This window comes from Bombina bombina, chromosome 6 (genome assembly GCF_027579735.1).
Source record: "Bombina bombina isolate aBomBom1 chromosome 6, aBomBom1.pri, whole genome shotgun sequence".
NCBI classification, from domain to species: domain Eukaryota; kingdom Metazoa; phylum Chordata; class Amphibia; order Anura; family Bombinatoridae; genus Bombina; species Bombina bombina.
In genome coordinates this window covers 256,013,022-256,031,641 of record NC_069504.1, presented here as the reverse complement: position 1 = coordinate 256,031,641, position 18,620 = coordinate 256,013,022, and the positions used below count along the sequence as shown (strand labels likewise).

The following is an 18,620-nucleotide window of genomic DNA, read 5'->3' as shown; positions in this document are numbered from 1 at the left end:
ATAAATCAGCCCCATTTTCTTGTTTTAACTGATTACAGAGGCCAGATTGTAAAACTATGTATCTTTATACTAGGTGCCGCTATCTTGGTACGCATGTATTGTTGCATCTGTGACAGAAGCAGCGCACTTTCACAGATCAGTGATGTCACCGGCATTTTGACAGCTGTACTTTGCATTTTGGATAAGATTGCACAACAGAAAGCAGACAAGTTACATGTTTGCAGTTTTCCAAGATGGCGGCACCCAGTGTCTGGATGCAGAAGCTCACCGAACAGCACTTTTGAAAGGTTAAAATAAGAAAACCACTTTGAAGAGAGCTACAGACACAGAAGGAAAATAAATTGCAGGGGAAGTAGTAACCATGCCACTGTATTGGTGCCCGGCACTTCAATGTTCCTTTAAATAATGAATTCTAATAGACAAAGAGGTCAATCACCATCCTTTAGGAAAGCTTATCAAATGATTTATATACAAAAATCCCTTAGACTTTAATGGAGAATTTTGCAGAAAAATCGACCCCCAACTTAGATCACAACCCCAATTCCTGTGACAAAACATTTTTGCCATTTAAAGGGACATGGTAATCAAAATTGAAATGTACACGATTTTATTAAAATTTTTAATAGAATTTTGCTGTTTTTTTTGCAAAATGTGCATTTTCTTTTTTAGTGCTGTGTTACTTTGCATAGGAATGATCAATACATAGCCAATGAGAAGTGTTCTGATACTATATTAAGATATTTACCATTTCTGTAAAGTACACAATGTACCATAAATGAAGCAGAAGTGCAGAAATTTATGGGAACCTCGCTTTTGGTCACTTAAAGAAAAAAAAAATCTTATGTGCACAGAGACAAGATATCACTCACTATGCCCTAAAGTGTGATTATTATTATTGCTGACTCTCAATACATATAGAAATATAAATAAATTAATAAATATAATTCAGGGGCGTATTTTGGCCTAGGCAAACAAGGCACTTGCCTAGGGCAGCAGATTGGAGGGGGCAGCACTTTTTTTGTGGCTATATTTATAAGAAGCTTACAATTATTTTAGAAGTATTATACAGGTATATAATGAAAGAGTTTGCCCAAGGAGCTTACATTCTAGGGGGTATAATAAGAAAATGCCCATGGAGCTTACAGTTTAGAGGTAACTCTAAACTTTTAAATGATGTAGCTGGCTATTGCCTTTAGTTCTGTTGGCTTTCAGTATTGTGTCTGAGGAAGTAAAACCTTGGGGGGGGGGCAGCAACATTTTGAGTGCCTAGGGCAGCACAAAACCTAAATACGCCACTGATATCATTTGCTCTTTTGGCAAATTAACATACTGTTCATTTAAAGGGACAGTACACTGTAAAATTGTTTTCCCTTAATGTATTTTAAATGACTTGTTATACCAACTGCAGAGTATAAAATATTTGAGAAATTCCATTTTTATGCTTATTTGTGTATATGAAGTAGCCGATTTTGTGCTTTGAAACCACAGCCTATTACAATGGGTTGAACTTAAAGGTGATATCAGATCTCATTATGTTCTAAGTTTGTGTAAACAGACTTGCTTCCTTATCTTTTATTTGGCTGGAACACCAAAGCTCTATACATAGAGAGAACAATGGAAAATTATCATTTTATTACTTAACTATCCTGCATCCCACTGAGAGTGTAATCTCTTCTGCTGGCTGTGTATACTTAGGCTATTCAATAGCCTATACTCCAGTATTAATTTGTTCAGTATAGGTGGCGATACCACATTCAAATGCTGAAATAGGAGTAAAGGAGCTACTTGTAACCAATTTAATACACTCTAGCAGGTTAAAAGGATCATTGGGAATACTTTAAAGGGGAGGACATTTTTGGGTGAACTGTCCCTTTTATTGTTTGTGTATTATATCCATCTATGGGCCAGATATGAGTGGCACATTTACAATTACACGCAAGCAATAAGGGGTTTATTGCAGCTATTTACGTGCGTCGGGTTTTCCACTCATATTACAAGTTGACAGTTAGGGCTCGATTTATCATGCCCCTACGGCTGCAAGTTCTCACAAGAACTTGCTCGCCGTGATTTATCAAGCAGCGGTCACCAGACCGCTGCTTCCCTAAGCTCTTTGCCACCTCTAAGGTGGCGAAATTCAATCTCCTCGGTCGAGTCCGACAGAGGAGATTGCCAGCTCCTGCCCGCGCGTGATTGGCTGTGCACAGGCAGGGGGCGGGATTGCACGCAAGCGCAAAATTGCGCTTGTGTGCCTCAGCGTTAATAAATCTAGCCCTAAATGTGATCACTTGAGCGCAATTGAAGTTAGCCCAACCTCAGATCTCTGATTAATTGTGTCACAAAACAAAAAAGTGTCATAAAGCACACCAAAAATACATTACAAAGTACACTTACACTCATAATAACAACATCTAATAAAATTTACTAAAAAAGAATATTGCACAAAAAAGTTAAAAAGGCTCAAAGATATGAGGTCTCAGGTGTTAGAGAAAAAAAAAGGCAGGCAAAGGGCTTTAACATAGAGATACATGCATATACATGTGCAAAGATGTATATATATATATATATATATATATATATATATATATATATATATATATATATATATATATATATATATATATACTGTATATATATTGTATATATACATAGGTATAAATCAATTTTTTAGCAAAAAATTCATATATATGTAGAAATATTTTTATGAATAAATAGAAAATATTCTGCAATGTGAAGAACATTGGAATGTGAAATATTTATATTTTCTTGTTGGGTTAGTGCATTTGAGAAAATGTGATCGGGTTTGCACATGAGTAGGGTGTTTTTTCCCACTTTTTTGCTCCATTGACTTCTATGGGGAAATACGTTATCGCGCATACAATATCCTAAGTTCAGGTTTTTAATCGCATCAAGTTACGGCACAAGCAAAAACAGTTTACTTTCAACTTATAATACGAGCACAAACACGGCACATGCATTAAGCTTACTTCTCGCACAGTTAACGCTCGAGCGGGAGCGTTAAATAGCATTCTACTTGTAATCTAGCCCTATATTTGTAATGCAATGCCAATTCACCAGCTGTCGTATTTCTAAAGCAAATAAATAAGTACAAGATAAATACCGTGCCTCAGACTGAGCCCCAGATAGATTATGGTAATAATTATAAAATGACATGCATCACACATCCTTTGACCTAATAAGAGGGCATATTTCTAAAAAGCAGACAAGCCAGCGCATATTTTCCATATGTTTATACAATTTCTTAAAATATTCTGTCCAATGTTTATTCAGCAACCTTTAGATATGAAACACCCAGAGTGATGAACCATTGCAGTTAATGTCACTTTAATGGCTCAGGACATTAAGGCATATAGCTGCAGCCTGTCAAAGTCAATGCCCTTTTAGCCCTGGAATTTCAGAGAAGGGAGTAGCTTCCTCTTATGATCTCAGCCTACAGTCCCTTAGCTGGATTCCTCTGATGATTGGGCTATCTGCTGAGCTCCAAACGCCAACAACTGTGCAGGTGGAAGGAAGACATTAATTAGTTGAAAGAGCTGTTGGCTGTGATTGCGGATGAGGGAGCTTGGTTTTATCTCAGAGATCTCCCCTTATGCCAACCCCATTCCAAACTACCATTCCCAGTGGAGCCAAAACAATGCAAAACGTTAAGAAAAGCTGTGTATTGAAGCTATTAAATCGTTTTTTTTAATCAGCCTACTTTAGAGTTGTTGCAATTCTTGCAGTGCGGTCTGGGATTTATTAGTCCCTGGGGAGACACTACTTGCACACATAAACACAAAAGCATGAATCCATTGAAGCCCTAAAGATAGATTATGCTTCTGCTTTTCACTAATGTACAATATCTACTCCTACTTGTTTTGTGTATCAAACATGACAGCTTAAAATCATTTTCTTCTAGGTTACAGATTTCAAAGTAACACTGAAGCTATGTTTTGTGGCATCTAAAAAGACTAAAAAATCTATGGTTTAAAAAAAAAAAAAAAAAAAAAAAAAAAGAGCCTTGGCATTTGTCCTTAACTATTGCTATAGGTATCCTTTTGTGCCTTCTAGTCACTTAATAAAGAAGCCATGACAAGTTAAGCAGTGAGAAGTATGCCCCTTAGGATCATTAGCATACAAAGTTGCAAAGTTGAGTGTCATTGTTAGTTTTAATATGAATTAAAAGAGACAGTCAAGTCCAAAATTAGCGCTGCAGAATCTGTTGGCGCTCTACAAATAACCGATAATAATAATAATAATAATAAATAAACTTTCATGATTTAAATATGGCAGGCAATTTTAAACAACTTTCCTGTTTACTTTTATCACCAATTTTGCTTTGTTCTCTTGGTATTCTTAGTTGAAAGCTAAACCTAGGTAGGCTCATATGCTAATTTCTAAGACCTTGAAGGCCGCCTCTTATGTGAATGCATTTAGACAGTTTTTCACCACTAGAGGGCAGTAGAGGGCATAAGTTCATGTGTGTCATATAGATAACATTGAGCTCACGCATGTGAAGTTACCTAGGAGTAAGCACTGATTGGCTAAAATGCAAGTCTGTCAAAAGAACTGAAATAAGGGGGCAGTTTGCAGAGGCTTAGATACAAGGTAATCACGGAGGTAAAAATCAACTGTGTTGGTTATACAAAACTCGAAAATGAGTAATAAAGGGATTATATATCTTTTTAAACAGCAAAAATTCTGGTATTGACTGTCCCATTAAATCTAACATTCTCTTACTCAAAAAAATTACTTTTAATTAGGGTGTTTTTTAAAAGAATTAAAAAAAAAGCTTACTATCATTCTAACTACGGCTTTGGCTGGATTCCAATAATTCACTATACTTGTATGATAATACATTTTCATCCTTGGCAAACAAAAAATGCAGATAACTGGAACCAGTATCCCTGTACCGTTTCTACATAATTCTCTGTCACTATTAGCACCTTTAGTTAACATGATTAGTATTAGTCATGGACCAGATGAAGGACTTTGTTGTTTTCTTTTTAATAGGAGATTGAGTTGAAGCAACATATTATTTGTTTCCATCTAAATTAACATTGTGTCTGCTGGAATTCACTAAATCTAGATTTAGGTGTCTGAAAGATTATGATTTCAAATGCCTTTATGCACTTAAAGTTATGTAGGACTGGGGGGGGGCGGAGCCAGCCATAGAAGGAGCAGGACGTACATTTAATGGGCTCCTAAAAAACAATTTAATTTGAAGGTATAAATACCAATTTACAGCAAAAAGTCTGATCTTAATCATCACCTGGGCAGAGAAGGTATATAAAAAGTTGTTTCAGGACTCTTTCAATATTTATCACGGCTTTTATTTGATAAGCCGGAGACATGAAGAGAACAACCGCACCAACTAAACAGCACATTCTGAGATCCGTGCGTCTCATGCAGACTAGCTGGAAACAACCGACTCAACAGATATAATCAGGAGTCTGGATGAGTGCAGGCTATCAGCGGCTGAAAAATCCCCCCTAAAGCGACAGAAGGACTGTTTTTATTACTTTTGAGGATCTCCAAATAATACTGTCTGCGTGGCTGCAGGGGACTACTGACATCCAAGATGGCGACTATCTCGTGGAACGAGGAGACACTGCAGCAGCTACATGCTCAGTTCCTTCAGCTAAAACCAATCCTCCTGACTGTGCTGGAGAGGAACCTTTTACCTAATAACTGCCCAGCGCTACTATCGGAACCGGGTGCTTCCTGTGACGACGCCATTGGTAAGAATACTGCGATGGCTTTCAGCAAGAGCATGCAAAACGGAGCCATACTGTTTGGGAGCGAGGAAGTTTCTCACGAGCTGGGCACCTCAGTTAAGACCATGCCAGGTATTCACATGAACTTATCTGCGCCATTGCAAATTTATTTGGCACAAAGTGGCAGTGATGCAGCTAGTTTGGAGATGGGATATCTGGAAGCTTTGATGGTGAGGAGACATTGCTATACCGTGTCTTTGGGACATATTACTGCTGTTTCTGATGTGGCTTGGCGTTCCGGCATAGGCTGAGGACTAACTACTATACAAGTGACAGAGGTATTGGAGACAGTAAGAACGTAGATTTGCACTAATGTATCTCAAGTTACATACGGACAATCAGGGCAGCGGATCTTCTCTTAACTAGTGACTTTTATCAGGCTACTGCCACAAGTGAACTGTATGGTAACAACTGAGACTAGCATATACTGTAACCGATACTTATATTTGTTTTATACGTCATTACACAAAATCTGTAATATGTTTGGATGATTTATCATGTTGAGCTATGTTAAAGTGTTTCCTTATACTCCCTTACATATTTCTGTGCAGGACCCAATAGCGCATGCGTAGTCCAGCTGCAGATAGTTACTACAACAAATATCGTCTTAAAACGTCTCTGTGAAGCTTTAACGGAGATATGCATGGTTTCATTCGTTTTTATGATGTTGTGACATGTTAATTGTGTATGATATCTATGTTAGCTCCTGTTTTCATTGCATATGCTGAGAATTCTTTACGGCAGGGAAGCCTCATTAGCTATATTAAATACAGTCTAAGTTAGGAATTTAATGTCTGACACCCTATATAATTTGCTACAGCCAAGACACTTTCATTCCTAATATTATGCAGTGTGCGGACATTTGTAGCCATGCTTGTGTTTCCCCTCACTGTAGTACAGCTAATTATATTTGTGCGCCTATATTCTTCAGGGAAGTGGGGCTATGAGTTGAGTGAACCATTGTTTTAGTACACTGGGGATATTTTGATCCATGCGATCAATGGCCGAGATCGCAGGTAGAAGTCTGGGCAATCTGTCACTTTGTGCCCCACAGAAATTATAACAGTGTAAACCTACTCTACTTCACTTAGACATTTTCACACTACACTCAATGTATTCACCTTAATCTTTCAGCCTGGTACTTATTAGCAAATGCCTGCTGAGTATTAACATATGCTCTCTACATAGTTTGTTGTTATTTGTAACTTAGTGTCTTCCTACTGCTGGATATAGAGCTTCTGCTCAAGAAGCTGATATCACTCCTATTGTAAAAATTAGAACTAGGCTCTCACATGCCAGAAATACTACTACCCTACTAGGTAGCCAGTCTTTTTTATTTCCCCCCTGCTTACTACTATGTTTATGAGGTTATATATATGATTACATTGTCCTGTACCTCTACAGTCTGTCTGCTCAGTATTTGCTGCCTATCATATTTACTTTGTTACCTCCTCTCCAACCCATAATGAGCTCTTTAGCATCTAAACCACATATGCTACTTATTTTATCTGCAACCTATTTACTCTCTTAGTAAGTACTCTAAATACCAAGCTACTGACTTCACCTACTTTATCTAGATCAGCAGGACTGATCAATAATACTAGCTGGATGAGCCTATAAACTCTACACACACCCTGACTTCTTTACAGTTTCATTTGCTCTCCTCCCCAGCTTAGTGACATTACACAATCGGTGCTTTATACCTTGAAAGTCTTCTTTGGCATATATTCTACTCATAGTATCTATTTTACCCCCCCCCTGCTACTATACTACTCTATAATAGGTCTCCTAGCTTTAGGAGAATTAACAAAGCGGTTTCTCTTGTCTATACCGCACCTCCCTCCACCCCCTTGATATCCCTTTCTATTCCAAAGTGCATCATAATATGGAGCCCACCTATTTTGATCAGACTAATGGGTCTATCTGACTTAATATGGTTCCTGCTTAATATTATTTGAGGGATTTGGATTACAGTACCTTTTTTCCCTTATCTACTTTAGTAATTTACATAACTTATGAGTAGTCCTGTGTATTCATTAGTATTCCTAGTTAATACCCCTCATGTCCTATGTTGTAAGAATCCTCAGGACCTCAGGAACAAAATTGTTATTAAATTTAAAAAATAGAGGTTTATCATTGAGATCCAAAAGTGGTCTCCTAGGTCACAATTTCCTTTTTTCGCTTCATTATTTCCCGTTACTTTTGTTGGCCCAAGAGTAATCTACTGTGTCATATAGAAGGTTCCTGAAAGATTAGCATCTTACCTGGTTAATGTTTGCAAACTATCGGCTAGATTTAGATTTTTGTCGGTAACGACCTGCGTAGCTAACGATGGCTTTTTTCTGGCCGCACCTCTAAAATAACTCTGGTATTGAGAGTCCACAGAATGGCTGCGTTAGGCTCCAAAAAAGGAGCGTAGAGCATTTTTAACGCAACTTCAACTCTCGATACCAGAGTTGCTTACGGACGTGGCCAGCCTCAAAAACGTGCTCGTGCACGATTCCCCCATAGGAAACAATGGGGCTGTTTGAGCTGAAAAAAAACCTAACACCTGCAAAAAAGCCGCGTTCAGCTCCTAACGCAGCCCCATTGTTTGCTATGGGGAAACACTTCCTACGTCTGCACCTAACACCCTAACATGTACCCCGAGTCTAAACACCCCTAACCTTACACTTATTAACCCCTAATCTGCCGACCCCGCTATCGCTGACCCCTGTATATTATTTTTAACCCCTAATCTGCCGCTCCGTAAACCGCCGCTACTTACATTATCCCTATGTACCCCTAATCTGCTGCCCCTAACACCGCCGACCCCTATATTATATTTATTAACCCCTAATCTGCCCCCCACAACGTCGCCTCCACCTGCCTACACTTATTAACCCCTAATCTGCCGAGCGGACCGCACCGCTATTATTATAAAGTTATTAACCCCTAATCCGCCTCACTAACCCTATAATAAATAGTATTAACCCCTAATCTGCCCTCCCTAACATCGCCGACACCTAACTTCAATTATTAACCCCTAATCGGCCGACCGGAGCTCACCGCTATTCTAATAAATGTATTAACCCCTAAAGCTAAGTCTAACCCTAACACTAACACCCCCCTAAATTAAATATAATTTTAATCTAACGAAATTAATTAACTCTTATTAAATAAATTATTCCTATTTAAAGCTAAATACTTACCTGTAAAATAAACCCTAATACAGGTGGCCCTCGTTTTACAACGGTTCAATTTACACCGTTTCAGAATAACAACCTTTTTTTCCAGTCATGTGACTGCTATTGAAAAGCATTGAGAAGCAGTGCATTTATTAAAATAGCCAGTAGGCGGAGCTGTCCGCTTGTGTTGCTGCAAAGCCAAGCAAGCTGAAATAAATCAGTTTAACCAGACCTGAGCTATCGAGCAGATTTCAAAGGAACAAGATCTTCCTGTCTATAAATCAGTCCAGATTAGAATGCATAGAAAGAACTATTTGCAGAAAAATGCAAGTGAAGTCTGTGTTGTGTGATTATTTTATTAGGTTTATAATGCTGTATAGCAAATGTTTCTTGTTCATTTAACTTAGTTTAATTATTTATTCTGTGTTGTGTGATTATTTTATTAGGTTTATAATGCTGTTTAGCATTTAAAGTCTTCATTTCAAAGCTTTAAACATAATGTATTAGGTGTTACTTATGAGAATTTTGAGAGGGGCCTGGAACCTATCTCCCTCACTTCCCATTGACTTACATTATAAACTGGGTCTCAATTTACAACGGTTTCGTTTTACAACCATTACTTCTGGAACCTAACCCCGGTGTAAACTGAGGGCTACCTGTATAGCTACAATATAAATTATAATTACATTGTAGCTATTTTAGGATTAATATTTATTTTACAGGCAACTTTGTAATTATTTTAACCAGATACAATAGCTATTAAATAGTTAAGAACTATTTAATAGCTAAAATAGTTAAAATAATTACAAAATTACCTGTAAAATAAATCCTAACCTAAGTTACAATTAAACCTAACACTACACTATCAATAAATTAATTAAATACAATATCTACAAATAACTACAATGAAATAAACTAACTAAAGTACAAAAAATAAAAAAGAACTAAGTTACAAAAAATAAAAAAATATTTACAAACATAAGAAAAATATTACAACAATTTTAAACTAATTACACCTACTCTAAGCCCCCTAATAAAATAACAAAGCCCCCAAAATAACAAAATGCCCTACCCTATTCTAAATTACTAAAGTTCAAAGCTCTTTTATCTTACCAGCCCTGAACAGGGCCCTTTGCGGGGCATGCCCCAAGAAGTTCAGCTCTTTTGCCTGTAAAAAAAAACTTAGGTTAGGATTTATTTTACAGGTAATTTTGTTATTATTTTAACTAGGTAACTATTAAATAGTTCTTAACTATTTAATAGCTATTGTACCTGGTTAAAATAATTACAAAGTTGCCTGTAAAATAAATATTAATCCTAAAATAGCTATAATGTAATTATTCGTTATATTGTAGCTATATTAGGGTTTATTTTACAGGTAAGTATTTAGCTTTAAATAGGAATAAGTTATTTAATAAGAGATAATTTATTTCGTTAGAATAAAATTATATTTAACTTAGGGGGGTGTTAGGGTTAGAATTAGCTTTAGGGGTTAATAAATTTAATAGAGTAGCGGTGCGGTCCGCTCGGCAGATTAGGGGTTAATAAGTGTAGGCAGGTGGAGGCGACGTTGAGGGGGGCAGATTAGGGGTTAATAAAAATAATATAGGGGTCGGCGGTGTTAGGGGCAGCAGATTAGGGGTACATAAGGATAACTTAAGTAGCGGCGCTTTGCGGTCGGCAGATTAGGGGTTAATTATTGTAGGTAGCTGGCGGCGACGTTGTGGGGGGCAGATTAGGGGTTAATAAATATAATACAGGGGTCGGCGGTGTTAGGGGCAGCAGATTAGGGGTACATAAGTATAACGTAGGTGGCGGTCGGCAGATTAGGGGTTAATTATTGTAGGTAGCTGGCTGCGACGTTGTGGGGGGCAGGTTAGGGGTTAATAAATATAATATAGGGGTCGGCGGTGTTAGGGGCAGCAGATTAGGGGTACATAAGTATAACGTAGGTGGCGGTCGGCAGATTAGGGGTTAAAAAATGTAATCAAGTGTCGGCGATGTGGGGGGACCTCGGTTTAGGGGTACATAGGTAGTTTATGGGTGTTAGTGTACTTTAGGGCACAGTAGTTAAGAGCTTTATGAACCGGCGTTAGCCCAAAAAGCTCTTAACTCCTGTTTTTTTTCTGCGGCTGGAGTTTGGTCGTTAGATTTCTAACGCTCACTTCAGCCACAACTCTAAATACCGGCGTTAGAAAGATCCCATTGAAAAGATAGGATACGCAATTGACGTAAGGGGATCTGCGGTATGGAAAAGTCGCGGCTGAAAAGTGAGCGTTAGACCCTTTTTTGAATGACTCCAAATACCGGCGATAGCCCAAAACCAGCGTTAGGAGCCTCTAACGCTGGTTTTCACGGTTACCGCCAAACTCTAAATCTAGGCCTATGTAAATTGTTGGCTATATGTCTCTTGCATGTTTATTTTATTACTCCTGTAAACATGTAGCCTTATCTCATTTGATATAAGAATGTGTTATTATGATCTATGTATGTCTTTAACTAAACCTCAAAAAAAATATATAAAAAAAAAAAAAAGTTATGTAGGACTAAGAAATTAAAAAAGAATTATAAAAAGTTAGGGGAAAATATGTTCATGAATATGCATCAGTGCATCAGCATGTCACCTGGAAGAGACTCTGTAATCCCTCCCAAAATTTCTTGAAAGCTTTCTGAGATAGGGAGGTGAGAATTGTATTTCTGCATTATAGCTTGCACATAACCGTGGGCCATATTTTTCGCTTTTACCACGGGCGGGTTAGTGCGTGTATTACATGTTAAAAGAAAAAAGTTAGCACAAGAGTGAATTCTGATGTGCGCCAACTTCAGGAATTCGTATACTGCAACAATGTTTACTTCTTTTCTCCATAAACTTCAATGCAGTGCACTTTAAAAAAAAAAAAAAACTTTTATCACTCGCTCGCTAACCAGACACTTCGATAAACCTACAGCGTTAAAGCCAAAGGTAGTAATGAAAATTTTACATTCCAATGTTCTACACATAGAAGAAAATTATCTTTTTATTTTTAAATATTTATTTCTATATATATATCTAGAAACATGCAGTAAGAAAGTGGAAACAAAGTATACTTATTTCCATAAAAGACAGGGACTTCAGCACTCTTTTTATTTATATATATATTACTATATATATATATATATATATATATATATATATATATATATATATATATATATATATATATATATATATATATATATATATATCTATATATGATTTTTTTGTAAAATATATATCTAAAGCTCTGGTTGACTGTTTCCAAAACTAAAAAGTTGCACAGAACACATCAAAATACAGTACAACATATAGTTACACTCATAATAACACTAACAAAAATTATTTTAAAAAAATGCACATAAAAGTTGTGAGGGCTCAAAGATATCAGGGTCTCAGGTGTTAGAAAAAAATATATCGTATTGATTCGATATTTTTTTTATTTTGTTTCGGATGCATTCAGATTAATTTGATATAGCAGTCATTCATTTTGGATGCATTCAGTTTGATTAAATATCGGATGCATTTGGAGATTCGGAAGTTTGATATGTTCGGATTCATTGGTTATGTTATGTGACGTTGATTCGGATGGTTCCAACCAACAGAAAATAAATTAATTCACTGTTCTATCTCACTATATTTAATTGTAATATATCTCTATTCGTTTGTTTTAATGATAAATATGGAATAGCAAAGGAATTGTGATTAGTCCAGAAAGTCAGACTATCGCACCATGGCCAATTGAATAAAACGAAAAAAAAAATTTTTTGTTACAAATTGATTCGGATTAGTTAAGTTTCGTTACTAGGGTGATTCGGAAATTCGGATAGATTTGAATCTTTGAATCACTCATATTTCGTCCGAATTTTGATTCGGAACGAAACAAATTGCACATGTCTAATACTTTTTATATTAGATTCCTGGTGTCCTGGCAATGGCCCAGGGGTGCTGAATTACCCCTTGTCTGCTTTTCTCTTGAAAGCACAATGTTTTCTGAGTTTGTGCATTTCATTTAAGTTCATTTCTGAAAGTTTTTAAGAGGAAAACTATTCGTCTCACTGGCCAGCCTCAAAGCATTTCCAACGGATGCTGTAGATGCTGTGTAAGAGAACACAAGTGGTCCCTAAATCCTTGTTTGTTCACTGCTAATGCTACATATTCTTCTAGTTCTGGCTTATTTGTACTGACCTGTATTTGTCCTGCTGGCTCAATCTACCTTTTCTAACCCGCTAATCTTACTCCTCTACCAGTAGTACTGCTTAGAATTCTATGCCTACACGAGAACTGACTATTCGCAGTCAATACCTGAGAATGTGCATTGCGTTCCTGATTTGCTCAGCACATCAGATTATAACTAATTCTACTACTTATATACCCACCTGCTGAACACTTTAGAATGTTTAATGTCTGCCCAAGACCTACTAGCTATACTCTATACTAGGCCATTCTGACAATGTTTACCTGCTGGCTTTATCAGCCATTTTATTAATTTGCTATTCTATACTAGTCTGACACTGTCATTGATATTGTTTCCATCTGCGTCTCTGTAAAGCCAGACTTTGGCCTGCTATCTACTCACCAGCTTAACTACTCTCTCCCTCTGTTGCAGTGTGTGGACATATTGGTACTACATTTGTCCACCAACTGAAGAATACTAGAGCTAACTTGCAAGTATTTGTATATGTTGTATTCATACTTAGGATGTTACCTCTTTGACAGTGTTGAGCCCCTGAAAACATCCAACACTGAAAGACATCCTACAGCCTTAGCTAGCTCATTGTTCCGCATGCATGACTATCCAATTCAGATATGGGGTAATACATTTTTTTTTCTCACAGTGAACACTTTAAAAAAAATGGTATTATTCAAAACAAATTAATATTTTTATGTAAAAAAAAATCAAATAGGCAATTCATTTGCAAGGAAAGAAAAACCACAGAGATTCAGAGAAAAAAAAATACTTTTCCAACAGGAGAAGTAAACTGTGATTTGCAAATCAGTAAACACATATGCTGGGTAATAAAATGATAGATAATGGCTGCATTATAGCATCTGGGCCTTAGGTTAGACAACACTGCCTTAGTCAGACATCTATAGCAACACTAAGTGCCCCAAATAGTAACTACAGTAGGTCTAATGCTCTCATCTTATATTATTTTGTCATTTTACAAACCTCAGCAGGTCACTGTGAACTAAGGAAACGCTCTTGACATGTATTTCTAGACTAAGCTTGAAGCAATCAGTATCAGGGTAGGACAGGAATTACTTTGTATCCTGTGGCGGAAAGCAAGTGACATAAGGGCAATTTAAGCTTTCCCTCTTTTTATCACACTTTCTTATGTACTGCCAACTAATTCCTGTTTCTGCCCTCTGCAAAACTTTATGGCACAGCCAAGGGAACTGACTTTTCAAGCATGGAAGCTTATACAAGATCTTTTCCTGCTGATTAACCCCTCTAATCTAACTTTGCACTATCAATCTTTATTCTCACGCACAAGCAGTCAAGCCACCAGTGCCAACCTTACCAGCTCAGAACACAGGAGCAAAAACAAACATTTTTTGGTAATTTGCTTCCTGGTATTGTAATATCTGACCGAAACAGAACATGTAAACATCATTTCTTTTCACTATTCAACCATACATTTCAAAGTGCATGTTTTACAGATAGTTCTTAAATTACATATAAATGATTTATTTGAAGCCTATAAAGATTAACAGTTATGCTTATGCAATAAAAACATTGATATTCAAGGCTGATAGGGACCACCTGGACTGCCCATATTCTACACAGCATTGAACATATCCTAATTATTCTTAAAACACTTTTCCTGTATCTGTCCCTACAGCTTATGCTGGAAGGTTATTCCATGTATCAACTATGTTTTTCATAATAAAAAACATAAATATTGGCTTACCTATCTCTACTCCTACTTGTGTTTTTTAATCTACTGAAAGCACAACGTACATTATTCTATTCTAAACCAGTCTTCCCCTCCCGCCAATTAGATGGAAATAGAGAAAAGATTTTAAAACATGTTGGTGACAGAAGATGGACTATAGGAACAGCAAACTGATTAGAATTATTAGCTTCCATGCAAATGTAATAGCCCCCTATACCATCCCACCCCTTCTATATAAGCAACCAGTGCAATCTTAAAGGAAACAATAACAGAAGATGTCAAGCACTGTAAGACATACTCTTTTACTGAATACTAATTAAAGGAATATAAAACCAGCACCTGGGTAGCACTTGCTGATTGGTGGCTAAATGTAGCCACCAATCAGCAAGCACTACCCAGGGTGCTGAACCAAATATAGGCTGACTCTTAAGCTTACATTCCTGCTTTTTCAAATAAAGATACCAAAAGAATGAAGACAATTTGATAATAGGAGTAAATTAGAAATTTGCTTAAAAATTGCATTCTCTGGGGTCTATTTATCAAGCTCTGTATGGAGCTTTATGCCCTGTGTTTCTGGTGAGTCTTCAGGCTCACCAGAAACACAAGTTATGAAGCAGCGGTCTAAAGACTGCTGCTCCATAACCTGTCCGCCTGACACCTGCTCTGAGGCGGCGGACAGACGTCAATGAAAATCAACCCGATCCAAAATGATCGGGTTGCTCGACACCCCCAGTTGGCGAGTGGCGTTGCACCAGCAGTTCGCAAGAACTGCTGGTGCAATGATAAATGCCGACAGCGTATGCTGTCGGCATTTATTGATGTGGGTCGGACATAGTTCGCTATAGCGGATCATGTCCGTCCGCACAATGATAAATGGACCCCTCTATCTGAATCATGAAAGAAAGAAAAAAAAATGGGTTTCATATCCCTTTAAGTCAGGGGAGGGAAACCTCAGACCTTGTGACAGAATGTAGCCTCTTGTCTCATTCTATGGGGGTCTCCAAAGGGTTGAAAGAGAGAAATAAAAATGTAGGAAACAAAAATGAAAAGCAGAGGGTATAAACTGACTGAACAAGAGGATTGGCAAACAAAGAAACAAGTAATGAGCAAAGTGCAAGAAGCGCTGAGAAATAGTCAGTTACTCAACATCTTTCAGGTTACTGTCTGTGCGTATGGGTGGGGGCAGGTGAATACTTTGTTATTTCATTAGCTAATCCATAGAATTAGCAATGCTATGTGGCTGGTCTACTGTGTGTTCCATATATGATTTCAATAGAGATGGCAATGTCCAAAAGTGAGGTGTATTGTATCTATCTATCTATCTATCTATCTATCTATCTATCTATCTTTGTACACAAATTCTCTTTATTGTATTTCTAGGTCTTGGTATATGTAGTTTTTTTTAGCTTATGTGGACACATAGGCAGTGTCAAACATCTTACTAAAGTTAAACGGAACTACAGCAGTGCTTTGCAATTTTTTTTGTATTTTTATGATACAATGTTGCCAAACACTGCTTCCATAGAGCACTAAAGACACGTGCACACTCCTGAGTTCTTATGAGCTACCTAGTTTTAGTCTTCAATAAAAGATACCAAAAGAATGAAGCAAATATGATAACAGAAGTAAATCCGAATCATGAAAGTTTAATTTTAACTTTACTGTCCCTTTAATCATTCCCCCATCCAATTAATTTCAATTTGCAATTGTAATCATATTCAACTTGAGTAGTCACTGGCTTCTTTTTCTGTATCATTCTGATCTATTGGTTCTCCTTGATTTCAATATGCACATCTCATCTAATGGATTGGCATAGACCCTGGTGGCTAAAACATTCTACTGCATTTAAATGTACAGCGCAAAAACTCTGTGTTCACTTCTAGTCAATTTTGTCTTCCTTTTCTAAGGCAATCCAATCCATCAGAAGCATGTCTACTGTGTCTTCCTTTTCTAAGGCAAACCAATCCATCAGAAGCATGTCTACTTTGTCTTCCTTTTCTAAGGCAAACCAATCCATCAGAAGCATGTCTACTTTGTCTTCCTTTTCTAAGGCAAACCAATCCATCAGAAGCATGTCTACTTTGTCTTCCTTTTCTAAGGCAAACCAATCCATCAGAAGCATGTCTACTTTGTCTTCCTTTTCTAAGGCAAACCAATCCATCAGAAGCATGTCTACTTTGTCTTCCTTTTCTAAGGCAAACCAATCCATCAGAAGCATGTCTACTTTGTCTTCCTTTTCTAAGGCAAACCAATCCATCAGAAGCATGTCTATTTTGTCTTCCTTTTCTAAGGCAATCCAATCCATCAGAAGCATGTCTATTTTGTCTTCCTTTTCTAAGGCAATCCAATCCATCAGAAGCATGTCTATTTTGTCTTCCTTTTCCAAGGCAATACAATCTATCAAAAGCATGTCTATTTTGTCTTCCTTTTCTAAGGCAAACCAATTCATCAGAAGCATGTCTATTTTGTCTTCCTTTTCTAAGGCAATCCAATCCATCAGAAGCATGTCTATTTTGTCTTCCTTTTCTAAGGCAATCCAATCCATCAGAAGCATGTCTATTTGTTTGATACAAGGCCAAAGAAAAACAGAGAACTAAATAAGTGAAAATTGTTAATGACTACCTATTGGAGTTAAAAGCAGTTTTTACTTAAAGGGACAGTCTAGTCCAAAATAAACTTTCATGATTCAGATAGAGAATGTAATTTTAAACAATTTTCCAATTTACTTTTATCACCAATTTTGCTTTGTTCTCTTGGTATTCTTAGTTGAAAGCTAAACCTAGGAGGTTCATATGCTAATTTCTAAACCCTTGAAGGCCGCCTCTTCTCTCAGGGCATTTTGACAGTTTTTCAACACTAGAGGGTGTTAGTTCACGTTTATCATATAGATAACACTGTGCTCATGCACGTGGAGTTCCAGTGAGCAAGCTCTGATTGGCTAAAATGGATGTCTGTCAAAAGAACTGAAATAAGGGGGCAGTTTGCAGAGGCTTAGATACAAGGTAATCACAGAGGTAAAAAGTGTATTATTATAACTGTGTTGGTTATGCAAAACTAGGGAATGGGTAATAAAGGGATTATCTATCTTTTCAAACAATAAAAATTCTGGTGTAGACTGTCCCTTTAACATCAATTCATAATGCAGGCAGGTAACAATTTCATGTCTCTACTTCATTTTATAATAAAACATTTTAAAACTTAAAGGCACAGTCTACTCCACAATGTGTATTGTTTAAAAAGTATAGACAATCCCTTTATTACTAATTGCACAGTTTTGCCTAACCAACACAGTTATATTAATATAATGTTTCCCCTTGTGATTACCTTGTATCTAAGCCTTTTGCAGACTGCACCCTTATTTCAGTTCTTTTGATAGACTTGCAATTTAGCCAATCAGTGCTGACTCACAGATAACATTGTGCTCACTCTTGTGGAGTTATCTATATGTCACACATGAACTAACACTGTCTAGCTGTGAAAAACTGTCATTTGAACTGAGATAAGAGGCGGCCTTCAAGGGCTTAGAAATTAGCACATAAGCCTACCTAGGTTTAGCTTTCAACAAAGAATACCAAAAGAGCAAAGCAAATTTGATGATAAAAGTAAATTGGAAAGTTGTTTAATTTTGCATGCCCTATCTGAATGATCTGCTCGAGTTAATTTTTTAAAAAACAAAACAAAACAAAACTTAGATCTGTAAAATGCCCCTAGATGACAAAAGTAGACTTAGTTACTTACTTAGTCACTTTTCTTCCGCGACTTTTGG

The 18,620-nt window shown here is 36.9% G+C and overlaps 1 protein-coding gene across 1 annotated transcript in view; it reads right to left on the bottom strand.

Moving 5' to 3' along the window:
* PTPRR (protein tyrosine phosphatase receptor type R) overlaps positions 1 to 18,620 on the bottom strand; it is a 524,127-nt gene that overhangs the window by 64,357 nt on the left and 441,150 nt on the right. The window lies entirely within an intron of this gene.